Source organism: Nicotiana tabacum, chromosome 6 (assembly GCF_000715075.1).
Source record: "Nicotiana tabacum cultivar K326 chromosome 6, ASM71507v2, whole genome shotgun sequence".
NCBI lineage: Eukaryota > Viridiplantae > Streptophyta > Magnoliopsida > Solanales > Solanaceae > Nicotiana > Nicotiana tabacum.
In genome coordinates this window covers 115,173,164-115,184,858 of record NC_134085.1, presented here as the reverse complement: position 1 = coordinate 115,184,858, position 11,695 = coordinate 115,173,164, and positions in this window count along the sequence as shown.

The following is an 11,695-nucleotide window of genomic DNA, read 5'->3' as shown; positions in this document are numbered from 1 at the left end:
GGATTGAGAGCAATGTTGGTCAGAAGTCTGTGAGAGGTGACCATTTAGAACAAGACAGAAGGAATATGCCAGTAAACACATAGATTGAACAGAAGTGGACATGCTAGTAAACACATAGATTGAACAGAAGTAGACATGCTAGTGAACACATAGATTGAACAAAAGTAGACATGCTAGTAAACACATAGATTGAACAGAAGTAGACATGCTGAGTACAAGGGAACACCTAAGTTTAATTGAATAGCAGGAGACATGTAGTCTAATTGCATAGCCATAAACATAGTAAACATAGAGCATAGAGATCTAAAAATAGTCATACTGATAATAGGAAACACATAGTTTAATTGAATAGCAGCAATGGAGGCATACCAGTTGGAAATTTGCAGTAGGAAAATGAAGTAAATAGGATCCAAAATCTAGTCTTGGCTTCCAGCCGACTAGATAGTGCAATATACAAGTAGCAGTAGGTTGCAAGAAAGAGAGAGAGTAAGAATTTTTAAGTGTTTTTCCTTAGGTCTATGTGTCTGTGTTTGAAACAGAGTCATGTACTTATAGGAGTCGAGTAGTGTAATGTAAATAAGGCAAGGTAGCTTAATATTGTAAATAAGGTAAGGAAAGCAATCAAATAATCAATTAAGCTTGACAAGGCAGACAATCAGGGAAATATTCCCATAAATACTCGGATTGAGTTTCAAATAAGGCAAGAAGTGAGTCTAACAACCAATTAAGGTTAGAACCTATAAATCAAGCAATCAATCACGCGAATAAGGTACCATGGGCAATTAGAAACCATTTAGGGGTCAAACAACCCCCTAAATAGGCAAGAGACATTAATTAGGAATCTCAAGATTATGGAAAGCAAGCAGTAATTCAATAAATCATTTCAGCAAAAAATGAAACCCTAGATAATTGAGTCAGTCGGTCAATTATTCAAAATAATAACGGACAAAATGTTGAAGCGAACAATGAACAGTCAAACAATCAATCGTCCAAAATTTTCTGGTAATGTTGAAAGAACAGTAGCGAGGCAGCCATGGCAACGTTGACCTCTCCCCAGCCTTTGTCTGTGGGAGAGCAAAATTTTCAAGCAAATGGGATCAACAATCCACCTAAATTTACATACGCAGCAAGTGTGACAAAAGAATCTGTGCGACAAATTCAAAATACAGTGCTATGTCCACTCAGATTCGAACAAGGAGAACCAATTATTGAATTCACCACAGATGAGGTGAAAGAGTTCATCATAGAGGAAGTTTTACACCAAGCAGTTGTCATCAAATTCTCTTATGGAAAACCAGAACTTCACGACCTCAGAAGAATTTTATCAAAACAGTTCGATGTGAAAGGATCGTGTAACATCGGGCAGCTGGAGTTTAGACATTTACTGGTACGATTCAATCTTTATGAAGATTATGTGAACTTTGTTTCCAGATCTACTAGGAACATTAAATCAAAAGGAGATGAGTTCTTCTTCAGAACTTTTCCTTGGACGATTGGATTCGATCCAAGAATTGAGACTTCGAAGACTGTGGTGTGGATCTCATTCCCAGATCTTCCACCCAATTATTTTGCAAAGAAATCTTTGATGTCAATTGCATCTGCAGTTGGAAAACCTCTAGCTATTGACAAGGCGACAAAAGATCGAACAAGGCCAAACGCTGCGAGGGTTAAAGTTTTGCTGGATCTGCATCCCAAAAAAGTCAAGATTTCCGTCGTCGACAAACTTTCTGGTAAATCTACTGATTTCCATCAAAAGGTTATGTATGATCATCTTCCAATGTATTGTACATGTTGTAAGCACCAAGGGCATGATGAAAATTCATGTCGCTCGATGAAAGGAAGAAATAATAATACAAAAGAAAATACAGAGCAAAAAAGTCGAACTGATTTGGATGAGAGTTCTACTGAACAGCTTCAGGGTGATGCAAGGCAATTGTTGAATGTAATAAGAGATGCCAATCAGCTGCAAGAAAATGACAATGTGACCCAAATGCAGGGAGTGGTCGATGACATTTCACATACTCAGAATAAGACGAAAGGTAAGGCTAGTGCTACAGGAACTATTGTGATCTTCACAGGTCAAAAGCCTACTGGAAATTTAGGAGGACAATGGAAAGAGGTGAAGGATAATCATGTGAAGCCTGTCAATGTAGTCTCAAATGGTATGGTTGCTCAGACTGAGGAATTTGCTACAGGTTCTAACTCAAGGTGTAATCGAGCTGATACATCTGCATAACTGGGTAAGGAAGAGGATGGTCTGGAAAAAACTATCACGTTGAATGCAAATGGGAAATCCGACGATCAGCAGATGATGGATGCTAGTACATTAAATACTACAATTCGAAATAATACAGAACTACCAGCTACACTAGTTGGTACATCTCACAATGCTGAAGTAGTTACGCAAGTAGCTCCCCTTGAGTTTGCTATGAATATTGCATCAGATGGTGCAGGGGTCGACCAAACTTCTGATGCACAAGGACAATCTGAGAAACAACAGGAGCATAAGGTTACTTCTGATGCAGGCCTAGCAATAGAAATATATGCTAACAGAGCAGCTATTCAATCAGCTATGCAACCAGGAGTTCAAAGTGATATTGTTGCATTGAATTCTTCTGCTGATCGATCTATACCTAGAAGTGTTAGACCTGGTGTTGTGCTTGATCTGGAAGGGGATGGTGTTTTGCTGGATTTGGTTGAAAAAGTAGGTGCTCGACGAAATAATTCTTTGAGTAATCTGGAAAAAGATTTAACAAACACCCAAGCCCATAGTTCCAATATACCTTTACTACACTTTTCCGATCCTTAAGTAGAAAAAATCATCAAAGATATTCAAAAAGAAATGATGTTGAGTACTACCATGCTTAAACAGCCTTTAGTCACATCGAACACATCTGTGTTTGATATCCCCTCTCAATCAGCTAACTCCTATGGGGAATTTGAAGGTGAACATGCCTTGTCAATAATTGGTGATAGTAAAACTGTAACAGTTACAATGACTGGGCAGCATCAGCAACATACAACAACTGCAGCTGATGTTAATACTAATCCTGGGTAGCAGCAGTCCAATGCAAACAAGACTGGGCAGAAGCAGTTTAATGCAAACACAACTGGGCAGTAATAGTTTAATGCAAACATGACTGGACCCAAAGTAATGGTAACTGATATACCTGCTATTTCGTTGGAGGACAGAAAGTTGATGGATGCTTTGGGCAGTCCAAAACCACACAAAAGTGCATACTCATCATACTCAAAAATGACCGGACTGAAGCTGAATTTTTCAGTGACAAACAGACAGGAACCAAGTACTCCAAAGATACTGAAGAGGCATGAACCATTGTGAATGGTTATACAAGATGAAGCTAATCAAAAACTTGAGGACAACTTACGTGTTGCCATCTCCGAAGAAGAAAAAGAGGATGACTTGATTGAATCTTGTCTAGAAGAGGCGGCTACAACTGGAGATTTCACTTCTAACAAAACTGAAAAAAAGAAGGTGACGCAAGAAATAACACTCAGGCAACTCCCAATAAGAGCTTCAAAGAAAAAAGGGGTTGCCCCCTCCAAATCTACGAAGTCCAATAGATACGACAACAAATGAAAAACTTTGAAGATTATTTGAAGACAGTTAAAGAGGATTTTAAGGACGCTCAAATTGAAGAACTCACAAGTTTGATAAATGAGGGGCAAGATTCTAATTTCTACATTGTCTTTGTTTATCATTTTCAAAGCATCATCACTTGTAATAGCGTCATAGAGTGTGTTATAAACTCTATGGCGATCATAGAGTACTTGGTACTTTCAAGTTCCTATTTTTTACATGCTTGCTAGAAGATGAGGCTTTCTCTTTGCCTCAATAGGATTGGCAAGGTAAGGTTTAGCACGGTTAGTATTGCCTTGGTCCTATGCCTTTGGAAAAATATCTACACGGCTATGAGATTATATGCCCTCGTGAGACTTTGCCGACAGCTACACCATGAATCCTCTACATGAGGCTGCTATCATAAGGCAATGTGAGGCGCAGAGGAGTGATTATATAGCCAAGGCATATGGGTAACAATACCGGTGCTATTGTCCCCCTTATTTATACTTTTCCTAATTATTGTATTTTGTTTTTCTTTTATTAATAAAAAACTAGCCCTAGGCACTTGCCTAGCGGATTGCCAAAAAAAACAGTCAAACAATCAGGCCTGGAACATAGTCATTATCGAAAGATAAAACAAAAACATAAGAAATATCGGAAAAGCCTTTTGCAAGAATAGACGAGGTAGAATACCCTAATTTTGAAAATACTTAGAGTCAATTAACAGTAGAAGAATCAGAAGACACTTAAATAAAACGGTCATGGAAACTTGAAACCACTTCAAACACAGAGATTTGACCAACCAATAATCAAGGAAACCAAAACCCTAAAATATCAAAGCACCAAAATCGATTGACAGTAAGAAATAAGAGATCATTAAAGAAAAGTCATTGACGAACTTAGAATCATTCCACATCTACAAAGATATGGACGGATTCATTTCCAAAGATTAGGGTTTTGAGGAAAAGAAGGGGAGGGGTAAAGGGAATCTGGTTTTGAACCAGAGATTTGAACCATAAACATGGAGATAGTAGCACTCACAAATGGAGGTGATTGTAGTCGGACTCTTAAAGAGTCTCGAACAAGATCCGGGCTAGATCTTTTGGGATTTCTTTCATAGAATAGCAAAATCGAACAACCAGAAGAAGTAGGAGACCAATAGAGGTCTAAAACAATCGTGGAACCTCATAGAACAGGTAGGAATCGAAGGGATTAGGGCTAGGTTTAGGTGGTGGCGATTAGGGTTAGGGTTGGGTCTCATAGAGAACAGAGAGGAAAGGATTTTAGGGCGGCTGAATGGGAGAAGTGATTAGGGTTTAGGGGTATTTTGGAATAAAAAAGGAAAGGGGGAAATGGGTTTGGGGCCGGGTAGAGTCTTTAGGTTTGGGATGGGGTGGATTTGGGCCTGGTTCTAATTGGATTGGGATTGGGGAATGGAAATAGGGATGGCTTAATAGGCTAGGTTCGAAAAAATAAAAAAAGGCTATTTGTTAAATACCTATTTAACTGATAAAAACAATTTTAAAAAATAATTAACAAATTATAAAAAATAATTTGATGCCTAGAAATGTTTTAAAACATTTACTTAGTATTTAAAAAATACAAAAAGCTATTTTCTGGTAAAATAATGTAATAATGCATGCATGGGCTATAATTGCAAAGTTATTACAATTATAACCACAAAAATGCAAATATGGTCGTTGTGAAATAATTAAAACTTAGTACAAATGCAAATGAAAAAATTAAGCCACAAAATTATTATAAAACTATTTGTGATGCAATTAGTAATTGTTTATATAAATAAAAAATACTGGGATAAATTAATTAAAACCCTTAAAATGCAGAAATTGATGTTAATGCATAGTTTTGGAGGTATATATGCATTTTGAAAAAATATTATAGGAAAAAATTGGGTATCGACAGACAGGCAAACTAAGTCAGCGCATTTTATTCCTGTGGCAGTTTCTTATTCTTCGGAGCGGTTGGCAGAGATCTATATCCGTGAGATCGTTCGTCTTCATGGTGAGCCTGTGTCTATCATTTCTGACTGAGGTACGCAATTTACCTCATATTTCTGGAGAGCAGTACAATGTGAGTTGGGTACGCAGGTCGAGTTGAGTACAACATTTCATCCTTAGCCGAACGGACAGTCTGAGCGTACTATTCAGATTTTGGAGGATATGCTCCGAGCATGTGTTATTGACTTTGGAGGTTCTTGGGATTAGCTCTTACCGTTAGAGGAGTTTTCCTACAACAACAGTTATCAGTCGAGCATCCAGATGGCTCCTTATAAGGCAATATATGGTAGACGGTGACCACCAGTTGGGTGGTTTGAGTCGGGGTGTCGCGCCCCCCTTTTCTCCCCTTCCGTTGGAGAGGAGTTTCCGAGTTTCGACATTCATGGAGTGTAATGACTCATTTCCCTTTTGGGAATTGGGTATTTTGAAGAGTCACCACCTTACGATTTTAAGGTGCGTTAGGGCACCTATAAGGTTCAACTACAACTATGTTTGATAACCAGAGATAGTGTAAGGGCTTGAAATTATCCCAAGGGAAAGGTGTTAGGCACCCCTCAGGATCCACTAGTGTGGTTCCCCGCCAGATAGTTTTTGTAAATTTGTACAATTAGCAAGTAAACAAATAAAGACTCAAGTAATATGGAATTTAAGTTTAAATACACAAACATTTGGAAAACAATTAAGAAAAAGGGTTTTGAAAAGAGTTACAATCTAAACATGCTTGTGAACATAAAAAAGGTCCTAGGTTTGTTTGTAATATGGATCACCTCAATGCAATACCCGGTATGATACTCCTCAAAAGAGGCGATACATGTGGTATTAGCGCACCGGTCATCATATCTATATCTACCCTTCCCACCCCATTAAGGTATTAAAGCGAGGATTGGTCTCGACTTCTATTGCGTGTTGTTACCCGTCCTATTCCTATAAGTCCAGGAGGAATTTAGGACTACTATTCCTATAAGAGGGAGGTTTTGGGCTGACTCTTGGGTTTAAAGGTAAAAGGCTAAGGCGACATACAAAACATGTAGGACTGCATTTAAAAAGGAAACATGTAAACAATTAGAAGGCTCATGTATACCTCCGCAAATAATGCATATAAATAGCACGACTTAAACACAATTAAGGTATGGATTTAAAAGACTAAAGCAGGGTGTTTGAGTTATTGAAGCAGAACCAAATTCATTACATAATTCAAATAAGAAGTCTGAATCAGGCATGTCTGTTGGTTGTAGCAGTTGCTATTTAAACAAAGGCAGTTTCAATTTCATTCGAATTATTACCTAAGGCTTGCCTAGGCGTGTGATAGTGATATCTTACGGGCATGATATCTATTACTAATTAGGGATGCAATAAAGCAGTAAACAAATTTTAAACAGGCGATTTGGACCCTATAGGCATGCTTTCTACTGATATTGATTAACACGAAAGAGTAGGTTTTTAACTAAACTGGTAGGCAGATTAATTAACTAAACCAATTCAGAATAACAACGTGAACTAGACGGCTTCTCCAACTAAACTGGTTTTAAGTTCTATAGGCATTATTTCTATTATAACTCTTTAGATCCTATAGGCACGGTATCTAAGTATTAAAAGCTGATTTTAAATCTTATAGGCATGGTATCTAATTATTAAAAGCTGATTTTAAATCCTATAGGCATGGTATATAATTATTAAAAGTTGATTTTAAATCCTATAGGCATGATATCTAATTATTAAAAAGTTGATTTTAAAGCCTATAGGCATGGTATCTAATTATTAAAACCTGATTTTAAATCCTATAGGCATGATTTTAAGGAGACGAATTGGAATAGATGTTGTAATTGAAACTGGACTTCAGTTATTTTACACCCTAAAGGCATGATATCTAATTGCGTAAAAGTGAAGCATGCAGAATTTATTAAACTAAAGCAGAACTTATAGGCATATTATCTAACAAACACGTTTGAATCGAAATGGATCCTATAGACATGTTATCTGCACTTCTGCTAGCTAAAGCATGCAAAATCACCCCATCCCTTTTTCACTAGCCAACCCCAATATTTGTTTACAAATTATTACAGACCAAATGATTGAAATACCTCAGAAGTGCAAAATAAGAAGTTACAACCATAGGAAGCCTGATTCTGACTTCCTCTCTGAGTTATGGAATAAATCACCTAAAATGCCAATGTCATTTCAAAGTCTTTCTCATATCTGGGTGTGTTAGAGTTCCCTAAGGACCTCAAGGGATCCCGGGCAGTGCTCACACACAGATTTGCATAGCCAAACAAAGTAAGTGCAGTGTGGAAAGGCCAACTCATGTGTGTCCAAGTTATTTGGCTCACAAATAACTGTAGACTGCTCTTTGAATCGACTGATGTAGTTGATCCTTCCCAAGAAACCCATCACATCCTTCTTGTTCTTTAGCGGTGGCAGTCTTGAATGGCTTTGACTTTTGATAGATCCAGTTCTGTTCCCCGCTGGCTTTGCTTGACCTGCTCGGCTATCTGGTGATACTGTATGTATCATTGGGGTAGCGTTGCTAAACAAAGCAGTTTCGGTAATAAACATGCATGCTTTTGTAAAGATATGACGTAAAAAATAGCTTTTAGATGAACCGACGATTGTGACGTGGTTCGGGACATTGCAACCTCTCTTGCTATGGAATTTTGAGGGTCCTCCTCAAAATTCTGCCGCAGTTTCCAATTGCGGGGGGGGGGGGAGAAGCGGGGGAAAATGGAATTTTTATTAAATTGTGACCGAACCCATAGGGCTGCCTACGCATCCCCTCTTAAACGGGAATCAGGTCAGGCGTAGTTCAATTTACATCATAAAGGGGAAGCATAAAAATTACACATGGTAATGCTTGACTGCATCTGAATTAATCGGCTTTGGCCAGACTTCTCCATCCATTTCTGCAAGTATGAGGGCTCCTCCTGTCAGAACCCAGTGAACCATGTATGGACCCTACCAGTTGGGAGAGAATTTCCCTTTGGTTTCATCTTGATGCGGAAAAATTTCTTTAACACCAGCTTCCCAGGTGCGAATTGTCTTGGCTTGACTCTTTTGTTGAAGGCCCTGGACATTCTATTCTGATAGAGTTGACCATGGCAAACTGCATTCATTCTTTTTCCGTCTATAAGGGCTAGTTGCTCATAACGACTTTTTATCCACTCTGCGTCGTCGAGCTCAGCTTCTTGTATGATCCTTTGGGAAGGAATTTCTACCTTAGCAGGAATGACAACCTCTGTACCATAAACTAGCATATAGGGGGTTGCCCCAGTTGATGTGCGGACTGTGGTGTGATACCCCAATAGAATAAATGATAACTTCTCGTACCACTATTTATGCTTTTCTATCATTTTCCTCAATATTTTCTTGATATTCTTGTTGGTAGCTTCTACAGCTCCATTCATTTGGGGCCTGTAGGCTGTGGAATTCTTGTGTATGATCTTGAAAGTTTCGCACATAGCTTTCATCAAGTCACTGTTGAGGTTTGATCCATTATCAATAATGATTGACTCTGAAATCCCGAATCGACAAACAATGCTGTCGCGGACAAAGTCTGCCACGACTTTTTTAGTCACTACTTTGTAAGATGCTACTTCGACCCATTTGGTGAAATAGTCGATGGCTACTAGGATAAACTTGTTTTCATTGGAAGCGGCATGCTCGATTGGTCCAATAACGTCCATTCCCCAGGCGACAAATGGCCACAGTGAGCTTGTTGTGTTAAGCTCATTTGGAGGTACCTTTATCATGTCTGCATGTATCTGACAGTGGTGGCATTTCCGGACATACTAGATGCAGTCCGTTTCCATAGTCATCCAGAAGTAACCACCCTGGATTATCTTCTTTGCTAAGACAAAACCGTTCATATGTGGACCATAGGTCCCAACATGAATTTCCTCTAGTAGCCTGGATGCTTCCTTTGCGACGACACACCTTAATAATCCCAAATCAGGTGTCCTCCTATACTGTATTCCTCCGTTACGAAAGAAATTGTTGGACAATCTCCGAAGTGTGCGTTTCTGAGTAGTGTCACACCTCCTTTTTGCGTGCCTACCCCGAAGGATAAATGCGTGAGGGTGATATAAGGGAGTTTTTCCGATTAAAGTGACATTATTCAAAATGGGATTAGTTTATTTATTTCAGAGTCGCCACTTGGAATATTTTAATTGGCGTTCCAAGTCACCGATTTATTTTAAATCCCAAATCGAGGAAATTCGACTTTCCTTTTGAAGTCTGCGAACCAGAAATTCTAAGTAAGGAATTCTATTAACCCGGGAGAAGGTGTTAGGCATTCCCGGGTTCCGTGGTTCTAGCACGGTCGCTCAACTGTTATATTTGGCCTATTTACTTGATTTTAATCCATGTTTTAGCCTATGGTGCAATTTTAACTTTATAACCGCTTTTATTTAAATATATTTTTTGGGAAGATTCAACGTCAGCTAAAACACATCTTGAACCACGTCACATAAATGCACCCGCGGTCCACGACACATTTTATTTAACATTGTTGAGATTTGGATTTGGGTCACATAAATGCACACCCGAATTTAGGAAAGTAATTTAAATTACGCGCCTAAAGCAACTACGCATTTTTAAATTTGCGAGGGCCATGGAAATTCAATTGAGGGCGCACCTCGATTTCTAAAGAGTTGATATTAATTACATGAGGGCCATGTGTTATTTAATGAAAATGATACCAAAATTATTAGCTCAAAATCTTAAATCAATGAACTGTTGGTTTGTCTCTAATTAAATTATCCATGTAGCAGTACCAAAATTGTCTCATTAGATATTATCCAAAATATGACAACCTGGAGGAATTCACATATGAAATATTTAAAGCATGATTCAATATTTGACCACATAAAGGTAAACCACCCACAATACTAATATTGATTACAACCAAGCAATTCAAACTATTCTCACGTGATTGTATACCAAACAAGGTTATGTATCATTTATTTACATTCGGAAATATCTATTTTACTATGTGCTCCGTGAATTGTCTTAAAAATCAGCTACCTACTTATTTGGTTCACTTCAAAATCGCAAGATGCTCTGTCACTTAGTATTCACAACAAAGTCATGGAAAAGTTCATCACAACAAAGAATTAAAAATTATTCAAAGCTTTCTCATCATAGATGGATTAATAGAATCCAAACAAACACATGGAAAAGGATTTAATGGCAAACGAAAATTTTAAAACAAAACAAAAAAAAACACTAAGGAATTCAAATAGCAAGGATAAGAATGAACCTTAATATTCAGTAAATAAACTTCTTCAATAGATGAAAACACGAAGCTCACGACGTCGACAAACTATATGAATTCCAAAGATTACAACCCTAATAAAAGGTCAAACAAGATCCGCGACATGAGCACTCGAACAAAGACCTCGACGGAACCTCCGATTTTGGTGATTTCGGAATTGTTTGCAGCTGGTTCTGCTGCTGGTTCGATGGCTGAAGAAGCAGTGTGTTTCCGCTGCAATTTTGAAGCTGTTTTGAGGCTTAATTTGGAGGTCGTTTTGGACATGGGTTTTGGGGGGACGCAACTGGTTTTAAAGATGCATTAATGGTGATTTTCGGACTGGTTTTAATGGTGAAAAGGTCGTTATTTTCTGGTTTGAGAAGAAAGAAGAAGGAGATACGTTGGGAGGGAGTGTTCTGCCCGTGTATATCCACAGTATATCGAGTGTATATCGAATGTATACTCTGTCCGCGTTTTGGGAGGGTTGGTGTCTTTGGAGAGAAAATGGGTAGAGGAGAGAGTTGGGGAGGGGGGGTCTCCTCTAGATGACCGTGTGTGTGTGTATGTTTTTAGTAGACAGCTGAGGGAATAGAGAGTGGGGAACGTGTGAGGGGGACAAACATGGGGGACAAGGGAAAGTGGAATGAGGAATAAAGGAGAGTGGGGGGACCAGCGCGGGGGACAAGGAGTGGGGGAATAAAGAAGAGTGGGGTAGGGAATAATTTTGTGAGTGGAAAATGTAGGGAAATGGGAAGTAAGTGGGAAAAGTAAGAAAAGAATTCAAACATAGTCAAAAATTAGGTGTTAACAGCTGCCCCTCTTTGCTCGGAAACACGAAGAGCTTTCGGA